Here is a 14,668-nt window from a genome sequence, read left to right as displayed (position 1 = left end):
AGAGAGGAGTTAGATAATTAAAATTAATTTCTGTCTGCCTGGCTGGCAGTCAAACAAAATTGCAAATCATTCCATAAAGTTAACACATTGTTTTTCGCGACATCATAAAGGACACAAACAACAGACACGAATAACTAATGTGATGTGTTAAATAAGGTGGTGTAAAAGACACCGCATCAATGGCGGCAAACATCCGGAATTTTTTTTTGTACGTCCTTTAAAGTCTTTATTTTATTATGCCTCCGCCCCCAAAGGTGGCCCTGGAGGCATTATGTTTTCAGGTTGTCCATCCTTCCGAACGGGCTAAACCTCGTTTTTCGCAGCAACCACATGTCCGATTGAGACAAAACTTTCAGGGTCGGAATGACACCCATGCAGAATGTTTTTATGATAATTGTGACATCATAGGTCACGTGGTATGGTCACCGTCTTGGATTAAACGCAAATAATTAAAAAAAAATTTGGAAACCGCTGAATGGAAAAATTTGAAACTTGGCACATTGTCAAGTACTCCCAATGGGGAACAAAAGGATGATGATGACATCATAGGTGAAGTGGTATGCCAGCCAAAAATGTTTTAATCGAAGTCCTAAATCCTAAATGGCCTAAATGGCCTAATGGCCTAAATCCTATCCTAAAAATCTAAAATTGCATGCACATGATCTATGACCGATTTCTATTGAAATATTAAATTTATGACATCATAGGTCACATGGTTTGGCAGCCATATTGGATTTAACCTAAAACCTTAAAAATCAGTTTTCTCCCAAACCACCAAATCGATTGAGTCGACACTTTACATGTCATTGACTTGGCATGGTGATTAAAAGTTGATCATGAAAATATCATTGGTCACATGGTGTGGCAGCCATATTGGATTGCAAGAAAATATTAAATAATTATATCTCTGAAACCACCTACCCTATCAATGCGAAATTTTCCAAATATAATCGAGCACCATTAAATTTATGACATCATAGGTCACATGGTCTCCCGGTGTGTACCCTGGTTAGAATAGGTACACCGTATCCCTGCGTGTCGTAAGAGGTGACAAAGAGGGTTGGCGTCAGGAAGGGCATCCGGCCATAAAAACATTGCCTCAAAAAGAGAACCATGACAATTACAACTACATATGGGCAGGGTACAGCCCGAAGTGGAGATCGGTTTCTGAGGTTTGGGACATGGAATGTAGGGACAATGACAGGGAGATCAGGAGAAGTGGTGGGGAAGTATTGGTCAGCAGAAGAGTGGACATATGTTGTGTGCAAGAGACGAGATGGAAGGGAAGTGGTGTGAGAATGGCGAAGGGTAGGCAGGGACAGAAATACACGTTTGTGTGGCAAGGGTGCCCGGAGGGCGTGAATGGTGTTGGTGTCCTGTTTTCTGAGGAGTGTTACATATTTATGTGAATGTATGTGAATTACCATGCAGGTGTTTGCTTCCGTGTGTAGTATATTAAGTTGTTGTGTAGTTGTTGTGGTTGGAGGGTCAGGAGCCCTTCTGAAAGAGTGGCAGGAAACGGAAGTGGCCGGAAGCGGAAGTGACGGGAGACGGAGGAGAAAAGACACGAGGGAAAGGAAGGCTTCTTCTTCCTCGCCCCGCGACGACAAGAAGGGGGAATCGACCTTACGCTGCGCGGAAAACGCGCCGTTGCGAAACGTCTGGCGAGAGGAGTTACCTGGGCGGTAAATACCTTTGGACACGTCCAGTCACTGTGCGTTCGTGCACGAAACCAAGCGTCCGGGACAGTTTGCCCCGTCTACAAAGACGCGTACGGGTCCGCACGTTGGGCCTCGCTCGCGTCGGAAGCCGCGCTGGGTTTTGCCCCGTCTACAAAGACGCGTACGGGTCCGCACGTTGGGCCTCGCTCGCGTCGGAAGCCGCGCTGGGTTTTTGCCCATCGACAAGGACGCGTAAGAGTCGCACTTGGGGCCTCGCGCACGTTGGACGCCGCGCTGGGTTTGCCCCGTGGCTTGGCAAGGAGGTGCGCTGCAGCCGCGGCCCCAGTCCGAGACGGCACGTTTAGAGCACGTCCGCCCGGGGCTCGTTCAACCGCCCGTGTGCGGAGAGGAGAGACATTGACCACGGAGGGAGTCAGGAGTGGGGCTCACGTGAGGAATGTATAAGATTAAGATGGCCATCTTAGAGTTTGTGTAGATGAGTTCACATGGTTGTAATATTGATTGTGCATGGTTGATGGTTGTTGATTGCTCAGTGAATATATTATTGATTATTCCGGATCCTTGGTGTGGGGTTTCTTCTTGACCGGAATTCATATTGATTGCGTTACGAAAGCGTATAAACCATATATCTTTCTGGCGGGGTCCCTCCCACGGTCCGGGGGTCACCAAGACCAGGTAGTTACCGGGAGGACCACGTAACAGAATTGGGGGCTCGTCCAAATTACGATTTGCGGTTTCGCAATTGGGTCTACGTCCGGGATCTAAAAGTGTATAAAATAATAAAATAATAATATTTTTGGTAATTAAAATTTATTAATTAATTATTAATTGGTAATATTTTTTTTTTTGAGAAATTGGGGAAAGTCTTGGGGTGAAGGTTAACAGGTGTTAACGATAGGCACCATGGCGTTTGTGGCACAGAACTTTGGGGTAACCCCGAGTGAGGCACAGTTCCGAGCGTTGCTAAAGTCGGATCTCTTGAAATTGGCCAAACATTTTAACTTGGAGGTCCGAACTAATTTGAGGAAGGCAGAGTTGCAGGCCACGGTGATACAATCTATGGTGGGATTAGGAACATGGGACGAGTTAGCCTGGGAGTGGCTACCCGAAGAACCAGAAGACGTGGAGCTCCGGAAACTGGAGTTGCAATTACGGAGCCAGGAACGGATCAAAGAAGAAGAAAGGAAAGCAGAAGAGAGAAGAGAAGAGAAGCAAGCAGAGGAAAGGAGAGTGGAACGAGAACTCCAGGAAAGGTTAAAAGAAGAAGAAAGGAAAGCAGAAGAGAGGAGAGAAGAGAAACAAGCAGAGGAAAGGAGAGTGGAACGAGAACTCCAGGAAAGGTTAGCAGAAGAAGAAAGGAAAGCAGAAAAGGAAAGAGCAGAAGAAGAAAGGAAAGCAGAAAAGGAAAGAGCAGAAGAAGAAAGGAAAGCAGAAAAGGAAAGAGCAGAAGAAGAAAGGAAAGCAGAAAAGGAAAGAGCAGAAGAAGAAAGGAAAGCAGAAAAGGAAAGAGCAGAAGAAGAAAGGAAAGCAGAGGAGAGGAGAGAAGAGAAACAAGCAGAGGAAAGGAGAGTGGAAAGAGAACGCCAGGAAAGAAGAGAAAAGGAACAAGCAGAGGAAAGGAGAGCTGCAAGGGACCTCGAAGCAGAGGAGAGAAAAGCGGAAAGGGAATTAAAGGAACGTGACATGCAGCTTCAGCAAGAAATCAAAATCAAGGAGCTGGAGTTAATGAGAGAACGGGGAGAGGCACCACCCTTGCTGACGGGGTCGACACCTCACCAGCAAACCTGGGATGTGGGCAGACATGTGAGGCTGGTTCCACCGTTCAGTGAAAAGGAAGTCGCGAAATTCTTCCCACACTTTGAGAAAGTGGCTCGACAATTAAACTGGCCGGAGGAGGCCTGGACCATACTCGTACAAAGTGTGCTGGTGGGGAAAGCTCAGGAAATTTATTCGGCGCTACCAATGGACCAATGTGCAGATTATGAGGTACTGAAGAAGCACATCCTCAAGGCCTATGAGTTGGTTCCGGAAGCTTACAGGCAAAAATTCAGGAATGCCAGGAAGAGGGAGAGTGAGACCCATGTGGAGTTTGCCAGAGTGAAAGAAAACATGTTTGATCGGTGGTGTGAGTCAAAAGGAGTCGGGAAAGACTTCGAGACATTGCGGGACTTGATCCTGGTGGAGGAATTCCAGCAGTGTGTCCACGAGGACATCAAAGTGTACCTGCAGGAAAAGAAGGTACCAAAGTTGTGGGACGCAGCCACCATGGCAGATGATTATGCCTTAACCCACCGAATAGGGGTCCACGAACCTAACTCCTCGCCTAGATCTCCGCAGGGGAGGTGGGGAACAGCAGGTGCGGAGAACGACCATACATGGCGGCGGCCTCGAGATGATTATGGGGACAACTATGATACCCCACCGGTTCGAAATCAGAGGGATGCGGGCCCAAGACAAACTTATAGTTCGGGGGGCCCGAGGCAGACCCCGAGTTTTTCCTCCGGGCCTACTTGCGCGTTTTGCAAAAAACCTGGACACTTGATGTCCAGTTGTTACCTCATGAAAAGGGACAACCCAGAGCGGAGTCCGACTATTACAACTCCGAATGCGATGGCTAGCGTAAGAAATCGCCATCAAGAGGGTTACCAACCATTTGTTTCCGAGGGGTTTGTGTCACTGGATGGAGCCTCGACTAACCGGAGACCGGTTAGGATATTGAGAGACACAGGGGCCCATCAATCTTTAATGCTTGAAGGCATTTTGCCATGGTCCGAGGAGACGGCAACGGGGGATAGGGTTCGTTTACAGGGGATCGGGGGCGGTGTTAGTGCTCCCCTTCAGGTCATCCAGTTGGAGTCCGATTTGGTGTCAGGACCGGTCACCGTCGGTTTACAAGCCACGTTTCCTGTAGAGGGTGTATCTGTGGTTCTCGGGAATGATTTGGCCGGGGGTCAAGTTTATGGTAACCTGAGGGTTGAGAAAGAGCCCAGCAGGGAAAATAACACCACACCAGCTCGGGATGGTGACAAAAGTGCCAAGTTATTTGTAGGGGGACTGAACTTCAAAACAGAGGAAGAAGTTCTGACCTCTGTCTTCAACAGATATGGGCCGCTGGTGGAAGTGCGGTTGGTAAGAGACTGGGAAACGCAACAGTCAAGAGGGTTCGGCTTTGTCACGTTTGCCAGCACAAAAGACGCCAGAGAGGCAGAGAAGAATTGGAATGGCAAGGATTTGGAGGGTCGGACCATAACAGTAGGGAAGGCATTTCGTAGGCGTCGAGAGGTCTACAGGAGAGGACAACTGGGCGGTAGTTTTGGTGGTGGCCGCAGTCAATATTATTATGGAGGCTCCCTGAGTTACGGCCGCTCCCGAAGGAAGAATTGGCAAAGTAGTGGCCGAGAAGAAGACCGGTATTCAGGGGACTACAGGGACCAGTGGTCCCACCCTAATTATTAGGGACGTTCCGAGAAGTTGAAGCACTGAAGGCGGCGGAGCCGCCGAGCCAAGATTCCTACACGAATTAACCGTGAACGCCGTTCCTAAAGGCGCCCATGTAGAGAACTTTCCTGCACGGACTAACCGTGAACTCCACGTTCCTCAAGGCGCCCATGTAGAGAACTTTCCTGCACGGACTAACCGTGAACTCCGCGTTCCTAAAGGCATCCATGTAGTGAATACTCGGCTTGGCCTCCCGGAAAAGTGCTATCGAGTGGCTTAACTGGCTTTATTTTTAAGTGATAACTGTGCCCGGGGGGAATTGATAATGTGGGGGGGTTGAGTTATCTGGTTTATTTCTCCAAATTGGCCGGCAAAGAAAGTTTTCGCTGGGTTCAAACTTTCTTTCTTGAAGGGGGGGAGTGTTACATATTTATGTGAATGTATGTGAATTACCATGCAGGTGTTTGCTTCCGTGTGTAGTATATTAAGTTGTTGTGTAGTTGTTGTGGTTGGAGGGTCAGGAGCCCTTCTGAAAGAGTGGCAGGAAACGGAAGTGGCCGGAAGCGGAAGTGACGGGAGACGGAGGAGAAAAGACACGAGGGAAAGGAAGGCTTCTTCTTCCTCGCCCCGCGACGACAAGAAGGGGGAATCGACCTTACGCTGCGCGGAAAACGCGCCGTTGCGAAACGTCTGGCGAGAGGAGTTACCTGGGCGGTAAATACCTTTGGACACGTCCAGTCACTGTGCGTTCGTGCACGAAACCAAGCGTCCGGGACAGTTTGCCCCGTCTACAAAGACGCGTACGGGTCCGCACGTTGGGCCTCGCTCGCGTCGGAAGCCGCGCTGGGTTTTGCCCCGTCTACAAAGACGCGTACGGGTCCGCACGTTGGGCCTCGCTCGCGTCGGAAGCCGCGCTGGGTTTTTGCCCATCGACAAGGACGCGTAAGAGTCGCACTTGGGGCCTCGCGCACGTTGGACGCCGCGCTGGGTTTGCCCCGTGGCTTGGCAAGGAGGTGCGCTGCAGCCGCGGCCCCAGTCCGAGACGGCACGTTTAGAGCACGTCCGCCCGGGGCTCGTTCAACCGCCCGTGTGCGGAGAGGAGAGACATTGACCACGGAGGGAGTCAGGAGTGGGGCTCACGTGAGGAATGTATAAGATTAAGATGGCCATCTTAGAGTTTGTGTAGATGAGTTCACATGGTTGTAATATTGATTGTGCATGGTTGATGGTTGTTGATTGCTCAGTGAATATATTATTGATTATTCCGGATCCTTGGTGTGGGGTTTCTTCTTGACCGGAATTCATATTGATTGCGTTACGAAAGCGTATAAACCATATATCTTTCTGGCGGGGTCCCTCCCACGGTCCGGGGGTCACCAAGACCAGGTAGTTACCGGGAGGACCACGTAACAGGAGTTTGTAGACAGTGTGGTGAGTGTGACTCGAGTTAGTGATAGGTTGATGATAGTGAAAATGATGATTGGAAAGCTCTTGGTGAACGTCATCTCGGGATATGCTCCGCAGGTTGGTCGGAGCGATGAAGAGAAGGACAAGTTCTGGTGTGCGATAGAGAAGCTGATGGAAAACGTGAAAGATGAGGAAGTCGTTGTAGTAGGAGGAGACCTAAATGGACATGTGGGAAGGAGTATGGACGGTTTTGAGGGAGTTCATGGGGGTTACGGATATGGTGTGAGAAATGGAGAAGTTGAAAGGATTTTGGAGTTTGCTGATGGAGCTGATTTGTTGATTTGTAACACTCAGTTCCAGAAAGGGGATAATAAGCTTGTTATGTAAACGTCAGGTGGGTCGACGACAACCGTTGACTACCTGATGGTGCGTAGGCGAGATAGTGGGCACCTCCGGGACACAAAGGTGATCCCGGGGGAGGAGGCTGTTTCACAGCACCACTTGGTTGTCTGCGACATAAGGGTGAAAGGTGCGAGGAGAGCTCGGCGGGTGAAGTACCAACCGAGAATGAAGGTGTGGAGGTTGAAAGAGGTGACAGTAAGGGAGGCATTAAAAGAGAGGCTGAGTAGGGTAGAGGATGATGTGGTTGAGCTTGAAAGTGGTTGGATGTCAATGAAAGCTAGTCTGTTGGGAGCCGTTGGTGAGGTATGTGGATGGACAAAAGGACCACCGAGGCATTCGGAAACATGGTGGTGGGGTGATGAAGTTGGAAAGAGGATTGACGAGAAGAGGAAGAAGTTCAAGGGGTGGCAGAAGGCGAAGGGTACGGGAGCAGAAAAAGCAGAGCATGAAAGTTATAAGGCAGCCAAGAAGGCTGCAAAGAAAGAGGTAGCAAAGGCGCATGATGCATGTAGGAAAATTTTCGGAGAACGCTTTGATTCGGAAGAGGGTCAGAGAGCGTGATTGGAGCATTGAATGACGGTATTGGAAAGGGTGTTGGAGAGGAGGATAAGGAAGAAGGTGAAGATCGACGAAATGCAGTTTGGATTTATGCCAGGAAGAGGAACGACAGATGCGCTCTTTATTGTGAGGCAGTTGCAGGAGAAGTACATGGAGAAGAGGAAGAAGTTGTTTCTTGGGTTTGTTGATCTGGAGAAAGCATTCAATAGGGTTCCACGCGAAGTATTGACATGGGCATTGAGGAAGTTAGAAGTGGAGGAATGGTTGATCAGAGTGGTGATGGCAATGTACAAAAGAGCGCGCACAGCTGTAAGGACAAAGGACGGGAACAGTGGTGAGTTTGAGGTGAAGGTGGGAGTGCATCAGGGGTCGGTACTAAGTCCACTACTATTTGTAGCTGTGATGGAGCTGCTGGCTCAGAACGTAAAGGAGGGTTTACCGTGGGAGTTATTGTATGCAGATGATCTGGTGTTGATTGCGGAAAGTATGGATGGACTGAAGGAAAAGATGAACAAGTGGAAGGAATGTATGGAGACAAAAGGTCTGAAGGTGAATATAGGAAAGACGAAGGTGATGGCAAGTGGTAAAGCATGTGGTGAGGTGGAAAGAACTGGGAAGTGGCCATTGCTGTGTGCAGGAAGGGTGTCGGAGGGAACTCCATTCAATGTACAATGTGCGCTGAGTGGGTTCATTAAAAATGTAGTGGTCTGAGAGGGTCATTAACCAGTGTGGCAGCTACATTCAAATGTAAGGTGTGCACAGAGGGAGCTGCAGATGGAGGAAATGTTGAGTTGGATCTTGGAGACGGCGTGAACCTGGAATGTGTGAAAACATTTTGCTACCTCGGAGACATGCTGAATGGAGAACGTGGATCAGACTCGGCAACGGTTGCTCGAGTGAGATGTGCATGGAAGACGTTTCTGGAACTGAGTGGCGTGCTGATGAGGAGGGGAGTGTCATTGAAGCTGAAGGGAAAGGTGTATGCTGCATGTGTGAGAAGTGTTATGATTTATGGGGGCGAGACATGGGTCATGAATGTAGAGCAGCAACGAAGGCTGGAAAGGGTGGAAATGCGAATGGTTCGGTGGATGTGCGGAGTATCGTTGAGAGAGAGGAAGACAAATTATGAATTGCGAAAGATGATGGGAATAGAGCCTGTGATTGATGCTGTGAAGAGGAACAGGTTCAGATGGTTCGGTCATGTGTTGAGGAAGGATGAAAGTGACTGGTTGAGAAGAGTGATGGAAATGAATGTAGAAGGAAGTAGAGGATGGGGAAGACCGAGAAAGACTTGGCTGAAGATGGTGGAAGAAGAAATGCGGGCAAGGGGGTTAACAAGGATAACAAGGAGAGATGCAGAAAATAGGGCAAAATGGAGAAGAATGTCATGGGGACCGCAAGGCTAACCCCCGCTCTCGCAGGGAAAATGGCCTTAAAATGCATGTTGTTGTTGTTGTTGTTGTTGTATAGGTCACATGGTCACATGGTCACATCATAGTGCAGCAATGTGCATATCACTATGTGCAGCAATGGTCACATGGTCCCTGCTAGGGCTAACCCCTGCTCTAGCAGGGAAAATGGCCTTAAAATGCATGTTGTTTGTTGTATCTAGCACCATTGTTGCATATAGTTTGAAAAGAATGACATCATAGGTCATGTGTCATGTGGTTTGGCAGACATCTTGAGTAGAAAAACAAACCTTGTCTGATCAACACGAAACTTCACAAATGTGATCCCCGAAACATACATATGCAGAGTTTAGGAGGCTTGAACCATTGTTGCACCATTGTTGCATATAGTTTGAAAATAATGACATCATAGGTCATGTGTCACATGGTCTGGCAGCCATATTAGCTTGAAAGCCACTATTTTTTTTAAATCCCTTCTCTGAAACCGCTTCACCGATCGATGTGAAACTTGTCATGGCTGGTGAAAATGTGATAATTGAAAACAGCTGAAGGGATTTATATCAAATTTTTTATTTTTAGGACCGTGACCGAGGGCATCTACCCATTGTGGGACTATGCGGAGGCATATTGGCGACACAGTCACATTGCTCTAGTTTCATTTGAATCATGTACTTTAACCACTGTAGAACACAAAGCCCCTTTTTGGCACTTTAAAAAACCTTCCATTTAGCAGCCGTACTTGGACAAAATATTACGGCATTTTGCATCGAATCGACCAATGAAATTTGCCGCTCCCAGACCTTGCCCACGTCCTTGTTTCCCCAAGACTGCGCGGAGTCTGATAAGGTGTTCGATGAAGTCTGATTTTTTTTTTTTTGGTTATGTTTATTTTGCTTCATCACCCACTGGTGTGCATGTCTGTGGAGAATTGAGTGAAACAGGTCTGAATCATTTTCACTGAAGGGTTTGAGTTTAAATGTTGTAGACATGTTGATACGAATAGAAAATGTTGCCAATTCGTATTTATTTTGAAAACATTTGAGCATTAGCATCATAAAAGTAGCAACTGTGTGCTGAACAGCAATGAAGGTGCAGCTGGCTCTTGAAAAACTGAGCCTTGTGTCCCACCGATTCAGCGTGACGCACTTTGAATTCTATGTTTTGGCCTGGGGAATTAAATCAAATGCCTGGGAACCCCTCTGGGATACTTGTCATTCACCTCGTGCTCAAACCCTTCAGTGCAAATCAAGGGTGAAAGGAGAGTCAAATGGTCTAATTGAATAGTTTACCGTATTTTCAAGCAAATAACCCGTGGGTTATACGTTAAATTAATTCCAAGAATTCCAAATGCTCGTGTGAGGGTTATATGGTATTTCTCCATACAGCACATGACATAACCACAAGGGGCCAAGTTAAATTATCAAGGAAATACAAAAACATAGGGGCAATACTCCTGGTGCTCACCTGGTAGAATAAACAGTATACTACACTGACTAAAGGTATTTTAAACCAATTTCAATGGTTGCTAGAAGACAGGGCAGAATGTGCAATCATACTAACATAATCATAAGACTTTAAACAAACAAACAAACAAACAAATACCTATTTTGGGGGAGCAATCTCACAGTAGACCGCCTCAGGAATCGATTTTTTTTAATGCCGTGAACAAACTTTGGTACATCACAGGTGATGAAGGTTGTGGTGAAGTTTCATCGGAATTGTTTGTGTAGTTTCTGAGAAGAAAGCAAATATCTATTTTGGGGGACAACCCACCTGTAAACCCCTTCCCGGCTCAATTTTTTTTTATGCCATGAACAAACGTTGGTACATCACGAGTGGTGAAAGTTGTGGTCAAGCTTCATCGAAATTGTGTGTGTAGTTTCAGAGGAAAAAGCAAATTCCTATTTTGGGGGGTCAAACCTGGATCCACTTTGACCCCCGGTAGACCCCCTTGTACCCTGATTTTATTTTTTTTAAATTATTATTATTATTATTTATTTATTTATTCCATGAACAAACTTTAGTCACAACATAACAATTGTAATGGTGTGGATGATTTCCTAGAATTATATAAAATTGTAATGGTGTGGATGATTTCCTGGAATAATATAAAATTGTAATGGTGTGGATGATTTCCTGGAATTATATTAAATTGTAATGGTGTGGATGATTTCCTGGAATTATATGAAATTGTAATGGTGTGGATGATTTCCTGGAATAATATAAAATTGTCATATGTTCTCATGTTGGCCTAATGGTTAGGGTGGCAGGCTTGGCATTCTAAGGTCTTGAGTTTGAATCCCGTTCAGCTGTTGAATTAATACCAGGTGGGATTGACTCAGCCTGTCATCCTTCCAAGGTTGGCGAAACGAGTACCAGAGTACTGGGTCCTCTCTCAAGGAGGTTGGTGGCAGGATTTGCACTCCGGCCGCCGTAAATATACCTCATTCCGTAGCACACACAATGGTGTGTATATATGTATGTATATATAATATATATATGTATGTATGTATGTATATATGTATATATGTATTATATACATATATATATTTAAATATATATATATATATGTATATATATATACATTTATATAAAAGGGAGGCGCAAAAGCACCCCTCCCTTTATATAAGGGATCGTTTCTCTGTATGCAGCTTTAACATGGGGACTGAAAATACGTTTCCCGGCTTCTACTGGATGGAATCGGCTGCAAGTTTCAGATATAAATACTTTGTACATTGAGGTAATATGTTCCGAATTTCAGCAACGTCCATTTCTGCATTATTGAGTTGTATTTAGAAAACCCTCAATCAGTTGGTGTCTGTCCGTCTGTCCATCTGTCTGTCTGACTGTCCGCCCGTCCGTCCGCAAAAAATGTGTTGGCACTCATATCTCAAGGACTATACATCGAAACGATCTGAAACTTGGAATATACATCGGCCAATAGGTCTAATTAATGGCTGTCAGAACAAATTCCACATAAGTGCTATAGTTTTAGCATTAAAATTAAATATATATAAATATATACACACTTTATAACTCTTCAAAATATTATTACACAAATTTGACATGCTGGCCCAATGGCCTAGATGGATAAAGCACCAGACTCCCAAGCTGGGGATTGTAAGCTCGAATCCTGTCTGGGGTTAATATTTTTTTTTCTCCTTTCTTTTTCAAGTCTTTTATATTGTCTTGATTAAAGTCGGGTACGATGAACAAATGCATTATGTTCGTATTTAAAATGTATCTTGTGAAAAATGCCAGGGGCATAGAAAAGGCCCCTTTATATAAGGGTATGTGCCATGTGGCAAACTATAGGAAAGAAGGGACATTCCATAGCTTGTAGAAAATGTCGAACAATACAAAATAAGGGCCATTGAAAAAATCTCGTGTGCATGCTGGACTACCATTGTGTTCTGAGGAGGAACCAAGTAATGCTCTAGAAAAGTTTATAAAAAGGTGCGCCAATTTGATTCATACACCTGCATGAAGAAGAAAATGTATCTTATTTGCCAGATGTAGGGCGCCCCTTAAAGGATTGTAAAGGAGTAAAGGATTGGATTGTAAAGTAAAGTAGTAGTAAAGGATTGTGAAGGATTATAAATGTTTTTGGGAATCATTATTTATTTGAATACACTTTAGCATCTCCACAACCAACACACAACTTTGAATTATTTATTTATATCCCTTTATATATAATACACTTGCTTATTTATTTATTTGGTTAGTCTATTTATTTGCTGGGTTATTTAGTTATTTTAATGTAAAATCTACACATCCCCAATATTTAAGTTGCGTCCGGAAGCTTCGTCCTTTGAGGACTTGCATTCGTGTTTTGCACCAAGATTGATGTCGAGGATTGGTAGAGAATGTAAAGTGTGTTTATCACATGACTTTGGGCTGGTGGCTATGCACATTGGTGATTTGTATTTGTGGCATGTGCCTTATGATCCAGCATGATTGTAGTTGTGGTGAGTTGTTTAACTTTTTGCCATCACCAGTGGTGTTCCTTTCGTGGAATTAAAACGAAAGCGACATGTTGATAATTGGAATAATTACTCAAGGCACGTAGGACACCGCCTGGCTTTGCCTCGCTCTGTGCGGTTGTGTAGTTCAATCCACCCGGCGTCTGCTTGATTGCATAATGACGTAATTGACTTAATTTGTTTTGCACAGCTTTGGTTGATCTACGTGTGACCCTGTCTTTACCCCTCGTTAAGCTTTCATTCATTCTTCCCCCTCACTTACTTTTTGTCTTCCCACACAATGTCAGAAGTATATCGATATCTTGTCGGCTCATTTTTTGAAAAAAAACCTTTATTCACGTTTTGATTGCTTAAACCTGCTGACCATAGTTCCGCAGGTCTTTCCCAGTTATTTTCACATCATCATTATTGAGGTTGTTCCTAATTCTCTCCTTTTTCCTTTCCTTTTACTTTGTTTATTTTCATTTAATACCTCTTGATTTTTACTGTGGAGGAGGCATTGCTGTTTTCATCAGCAATTATCCTTAATGGCCTTTGTGATATTTGTATCTGCATGCGTGTGACCGCCTGCCATGTTTCCACTTCACCACATGTTAACAACGACAAGAAGTTGATGTGGCTGTTCACTCTCAAGCTGCCTGCCTCCAATATTTTCCTCTCTTCAAACAACAAATATGTTACAATATGTTTCCTTTCAAGGAACTTCAACGCAGGAAAAGCCATCAGGCCAATGAAGCCTGCACAACGGTTGTCAACCTATGATTGTTTGCCCAAGTCCTGTCCTTTTTAATGCTTACTCTCAAGCAAGGAAGCAGCACACACTATTTTTAAAGTCTTTGGTATGACTAGGCCGTGGTCTAGTTTGAACCGCCGACCTCCCAGAATCAGAGCGAACTATGACCATTAGACCACCGAGTCTGGTCGAAGTAAAGGAACAACTTTTCTCTTGTTACATTTGCAAAGTTTGAAGGCACAAAGCGAAATTTACACACATCTTCTCACCCCCTTTGCTTTTCCTTGGATATTTCGTTCTCCTTTGATGTGTTGAAAGAGTGAGCCGTTGACATGATCGGACTATTCAGTTGTTGATGTGATGCCATCTGTGACTTCAATGTTTGACTCGGGAAGAGGAGACTCGGTGCAGGTAATGCAAGTAAGATGAGGGTCACGTGCTTGGATGCCTGCCTTCCGTACCGACATAGGTCCCGTGAGCTGTGATTTGGTGTGCTTCAAAGGATATAAACTTTGTTTGCACACGTGCTGCAGCAGCTGTTGCGATTTTGCATTAATGAGTGGCAAAAGCAACTGAGGAATCTGCACACAGGATTGGACGAGAACGGGAGAGGTGTGGGATGCATCTCATCCAACCTCCCCACCCGCTCCTTCCTTTCCCCATATTGAACAATGATAGCCAACATGTACAGAGAATTCTGAAGCATGTGGGTCGTGACAAACATGGGCCAGAAACTGCATCGATAGTCACTGTCCTTGGTAGCTAATGTGACCACAGTTGTTTCTATAAATTGGTTGTTAAAGATATGCAGTTTTCTGTGAAAGCGGTTCAAGGTTGATGTGGACCTTTTTTTGTAAATCATGTAAAATAATATTTTAATGACAAAGTTTTGTGTATCGGTCCCGTGAGCTTTCTACCAAGGAAGTTGCTTCAAACACCATCGGGCTAACTTCTTCCCCTCTAAACACTCTATCTGGCTTGTCACGTGGACGGTCTCTTCCCACCGGAGCAGAGCCACAATCACAATGGCACGATGTCTGTCCTTCCAGGCCATTA

General features: G+C 45.4%; 1 protein-coding gene across 1 annotated transcript in view; it reads left to right on the top strand.

The window, feature by feature from the left end:
- SPECC1L (sperm antigen with calponin homology and coiled-coil domains 1 like) overlaps positions 1–14,668 on the top strand; it is a 128,843-nt gene that overhangs the window by 44,436 nt on the left and 69,739 nt on the right. The window lies entirely within an intron of this gene.

This window comes from Myxine glutinosa, chromosome 6 (assembly GCF_964187855.1).
Source record: "Myxine glutinosa chromosome 6, kmMyxGlut1.1, whole genome shotgun sequence".
In the NCBI taxonomy this organism is placed as follows: domain Eukaryota; kingdom Metazoa; phylum Chordata; class Myxini; order Myxiniformes; family Myxinidae; genus Myxine; species Myxine glutinosa.
Note: the sequence above shows the minus strand (reverse complement) of the source record. Positions and strands in the feature narration are given on the sequence as shown.